This window comes from Prionailurus viverrinus, chromosome A1 (genome assembly GCF_022837055.1).
Source record: "Prionailurus viverrinus isolate Anna chromosome A1, UM_Priviv_1.0, whole genome shotgun sequence".
Lineage (NCBI taxonomy): Eukaryota > Metazoa > Chordata > Mammalia > Carnivora > Felidae > Prionailurus > Prionailurus viverrinus.
The window spans coordinates 217,749,949-217,755,674 of NC_062561.1; positions in this window are offsets into that span (position 1 = coordinate 217,749,949).

The window sequence follows — 5,726 nt, forward strand, 5'->3', positions numbered from 1 at the left end:
ATTTGAATAGAATCCCTTCTTGCCTAATGACTAATCAGCTTATGTGGCCTTAGTCATCAAAATAATTAACTTACTTGTATTGGTTAATTAAAAGGTAATGGTCCTGTAGTTTACTTCATAGGTATTGCCTAAATGAGAGGTGAAAATGAACAGTTTAAAGAGTGTGCATCTTTCAGTTCAAGATGTCCAACTGAGTCCAGTGAGACTCATCTTACTGGCAAGATCTCGTTTAAATTATTTAAATATAAAAAAGCCATAAATCTGTCACATGCTAGAGAAAAGAACATCAGTACATGAGAAATTTCAATACGTGTTTAAGAAATCATATAATTGATGGATAATTTAAAAATAGAAATAAAAAGAACAACATGGAATATACACTGAGCTTCAAGAGTGGTAGGAATCTCGGGGCACCTGGGTGGCTCAATCGGTTAAGAGTCTGACTTTGGCTCAGGTCATGATCTCACAGTTCCTGAGTTCGAGCCCCGCATCAGGCTCTGTGCTGACAGCTTAGTCTGGAGCCTGCTTCAAATTCTGTGTCTCCCTCTCTCTCTGCTCCTCCCCTGCTCATGCTCTGTCTCTCTCTCTCCTTCAAAAAAAAATCATAAATAAATAAAAATAGTGGTAGGAATCTACATATTGGCACAATTACAAATGGACTACAGACTTGCTACAACAAATAACTAGCTTAAAAAATGGCCAAAAATTCAAGAATTAGTTTAAGGTTTGTATACAGATAGGCAAATACCATTTAATCTTCTATTTATTCCCAAACATGCATAAAAATAAACAAAAAAAAGCATGCCCCAAGTTAAGAAAAAGTCATTTCCACCTTTCCTACATTATTTGATTGAATATCTTAAGAACAATAACTCATTTAATGTAGGCGTCGTTACTCATGTGTAAAGACTAATATGACTCTTGCAAGTAGAATAACTTATGCAGGTTCATAGAGGGCCGAGTCAGATTTTCCAGTCTCACTTCCTAAAACCTTAGGAATCAAACATTCAGTCAAATAAGCCAAGATAAACACGTGGAAAACAAAACCTGGGTTAAAAATGTGTCTCTCCAAAATTCATATGTTGAATCCTACCCCTCAGTGTGATGGTATTTAGAATGGGGTCTGGGAGAGGATTAGATCACAAGGGTAGAGCCTTCATGGATAAGAGTCTTGGGCTTATAAAAGAGACCCCCAGAAAGTTCCCTGGCTACTCCTGCCACCTGAAGATGCAAAGAAGACAGCAGTCTGTGAACCAGAAAGCAGGTTCTCGCCAGACACCCACTGTACTAGCACCCTGATCTTGCACTTACCACCCTCTAGAACTGGTAGAAATAAGTTGTTTATAAGCCATTCAGTCTATGGCATTTTTGCTATAGCAGCCTGAAGGGCCTAGACAGGCAAAAACGTAAGATAAACAAACAGAAAACATGACTCAAGTTGAAAGTCCTAATGCAGAGAAGATATCAAAACTACAAAAATAACCATTCTCTTGGCTTTATTTGTTTTTAAGATACTTTAGGAGATCTTTTTATACACAGGACAACAAGAAACTTTGGAACAAATGAACAAACAGAAAATTGTGAATAAGAATGATATCTAAGAAATCAAGGGTATTACTCAAAATAGCAATACAATATTTCCAAGATAATGCAAAGCAAATTAACAAAGAGATGAACAATTTAAGAGCAATGAGAACAAAGATAAGAAATGTTATCCCAAAGCTAAAATCTAAAAAACAGTAGTCACAAAGAGAATTCAGAGATTTAAATTACAATGAAATTGATAGATTATGTTCTAATGTTGAAAAGAGACATTCGGTCTTCAGAAAAGGGGCCAGCCATTTGGTGGGGATAATTCTATGTGGTCATTCCATGTGATATCTTTGATGGACTAGTTTTGGCTTCTTCACAGCATAGTAGCTGGTTTCCAGGAGTGAGGGTCCCAATAATACAAGTTTTAAGTGTGTGTGGAATTATATTAATCTAGTCTTGGAATTCACATGACATAATATTTGCTGTCTCTATTGATCAAAACACCACAATATTTGTTCTCACATATTAAATAGGAGTGGACAGAGACCCCACCATGTGATGGGAAAAGTGACAAAGTAAGAAGGCTATGTAGGGCGGGAGACATTTTTGTAGCTTAGAAAACTCAATATGTCACACCCTTGTTGACAGGAAAAAAAATAAGAAATTACAGAGAAATAGACAAAAAATATTGAAAGTGTCATCTATAAAGGACAAAAATCGTGCTAGCATCTGATGACACCTTTAAATTTTGAAAAAAAAAGAAGTGATTTCTAACTTGACCTATCTATTATTTTATGTGCCAAATACTTGAAGAAAAATTATAGCCATTTATTTTTGTGAATGCATGTGTAGACCAATAACTGGTCTCCCCATTCATTCTTCCTCAGGATGGTACTTGAAAATATAGTCCAGGGCGCCTGGGTGGCACAGTCGGTTAAGCCTCCGACTTCAGCCAGGTCACGATCTCGCGGTCCGTGAGTTCGAGCCCCGCGTCGGGCTCTGGGCTGATGGCTCAGAGCCTGGAGCCTGTTTCCGATTCTGTGTCTCCCTCTCTCTCTGCCCCTCCCCCGTTCATGCTCTGTCTCTCTCTGTCCCAAAAATAAATAAACATTGAAAAAAAAAAGAAAAAAAAAAGAAAATATAGTCCAAAAATGAAAATATGACAACGAACAAAGAAACAGTTATAGAATTAAAGAAACCGTGGATAATTCAAAGAGATATCTTATCTTAGAAAAACATGTTAGTTGTCTCAAGAATATCTATATGTAATCAAATATTAACAATGGAAGAAGTAATAATAAGCTGGCTGATATCAGTAACAGTTTGGAGGAGGTATATGTTTATCCTCCCAAGTAGAAAATAAGAGAAATGTAAATGCTAAGAAACAAATCAAAACAACCATACAAAAATGTGAAGTAAATGAAAGTGTGCTATATTTAAAGAAATGGCTGTATGTAAGAAAGATGACTCAATTTGACCTTCTTTTAATTCTATAAACTTTATAAGGGCCGGAGACATTGGACAGAAGTGAGTCAATAATAACAGACCATTCGTTTCAATAACAAATTATACTTGCATAGCTACAAAGTATAAACACTCTACTGTATCTCTAAATGTAAAATGACATGTGAAAAAAGAAAAAGAAATAGAATCACAACGTACAAACTGATTCTGTCAACGTGAAAGGAAAGCAGCTGTGACCACCTTGGGGAGTGGAAGAAGGAGCCTAGAGGTAAAGAGAAGCACTTTTGTGATGGAGGGCGCAACAATTCTTGTTTTACCAGAGGAGAAACAAGACATGGTGTGAACATTAGCTGATCCCTAAATAATTTTAAAATTTCAATGAATTTTAAATTTTAAATAAATTTTAAATACACAAAGGTAATCCATAGAGAAACAGCACTTAGAAAAGGAGAAAGAAAAGGAAAGAGAAAAACAAAATAGAGCAGAGAGAAGAGACAGGGTATAAGGTGGGCTGACTCTTTCTGGAACCACAAGGTTGAGAAATTATGCCATAGTGGTATACAATGTTATCTGGAAACACAGTTTGAATTGCCAGAGGACTAAACAACAGAAAGAAATAATTGAAAGGAGTTGATTTGGGAAGGTGGGCATGAGGCAGGGGTAGAGGGGAGCTACTCTTTCTCATTATCATTCCCACCATGCAATTTCAGTTTTTAACACAGTGGATACATGCTACTTGCATAAAATTAACAGTAATACAAAGTCTGCTCACATTCATGGCTCTTACATGAAGCCAGTCATTACTAACATGATGGATTCAGACAAATCCCATGGGAAAAATGATGAATGATCGAAAAAGAAGTAAAAGTTAAAGAGGGCATAAGCTACTTCTAACATGTGACACGGGGCACCTAGGAGGCTCAGTTGGTTAAGCATCTGACTTCAGGTGAGGTCATGATCTTGTGGTTCGTGAGTTTGAGCTCCATATTGGGCTCTGGGCCGACAGCTCAGGGCCTGGAGCCTGCTTCGGATTCTGTGTCTTCTCTCTCTGCCCATCCCCCACTCATCCTCTCTCTCTCTCTCTCTCTCTCTCTCTCTCTCTCAAAAATAAATAAACATTTTAAAAAATAAGATTTGTAGGGGCATCTGGGTGGCTCAGTCGGTTGAGCATCTGACTTTGGCTCAGGTCATCATCTCGCGGTCTGAGTTCGAGCCCTGCATGGGGCTCTGTGCTGACAGTTCAGAGCCTGGAGCCTGTTTCAGATTCTGGGTCTCCCCCTTTCTCTGTCCCTCCCCAACTCATGCTCGGTCTCTCTTGCTCTCAAAAATAAATAAAACATATATTTTTTTTAAATAAATAAGATGTTGTGACTTACAAAGGGATATTTCTTAGTTGCTCATGTCAGGAGATAATGAATTATGTTTGTATAGTATGCTAAAGGATATGTCTCCATTTAAATGAGAACCATGAAGTATTACATAACTGACTTACATGGGAAACAGAATGACTCACGAAATAAGTTCTTCTACACTAAAACATAAAAACAAAGTCATAGTGAAGAGATATCCATATGGTTTATATATTTTAAAATAGATATCAGCACACATAAAATGATCATATTGTATACACAGACAGTCGGTGAACAATTAAGGTTTCTGAGTGTGAAATAAAACCAAAGAAATACCACATAAAAATAATTTTACTGGCAATAACTGCTGGGCAATTATAGATCTATTTCTACAGCCTGGCAAAAAACAAGTTTCAATACGAATTCAATTCTTAAAACAATCATTGCAAATATATATATATATATATATATATATATATATATATAATCAAAACACTGATTTCTTTGCTCCCATCATTTTGGAGTGAAAACCTTAAAGCTGTCATCTGTGCATATGAAATACAATCATATTCATGAATATGAAACAAAGATTAATGTTATTACTGATTGGAAAGCCATGCGTGAAGTTTGCATCAGAGGTGCAGGGTATAAGAATAGAAGGGGGGCGGCAGCCTTCTGTGAGACAGAGTAATAAAGACCTTCTGCTGCTCTAATATTATAGACGATGGCTGACGTGCTCTGTTCTGGGCTGAATATATGCCACCAGCTAAAGTTGAATGAATCACCGCTGCCTGATCAGCACTTCCCTTCAGCGCAGTACAATCAATGCATCTGAATATAATTCCAGGAAGTCTTTATTTTTGAAGATTCTAAGAAGCTATACCACATTTAGGATTATGCGTCAATCATTTAGCCTTAGTGGCTCAATTAAGGAAAGTAGAAATTTAAATCTAATGAGATTTATTTTTGGCTTATGTGAAATAAATACAATAACCTCTTTCAAAAAGCTATAAACTAAAACCTAATCTAATCAACTGCTCTGATTACAACTTTAATGGACATGTAATACCAAGATAGCATGAAATGAAATAATGCAAAAAATTACTCACATATTCTTGATGCTTTTATTTTATAGTTTGAACAAGTAATGAACAATTAATTGTCTGACTTGTATGTGTATTTTATTTTGCCTTTTAGTTTTGCTTAGAAGAATCTTTCAAGTATTTATGTAATTAAAATTGTACAACAGTCCTCTATTCAGAGCTACTTAAATTTAAGAATCATTCATATAGAACTTCCAGCTGCTCTGAATCCTCAAACATCTGGAAAGACCAAATAGCCTACAGGTCCTATAACCAAAGTGAGGAAAAAAAAAAAAGT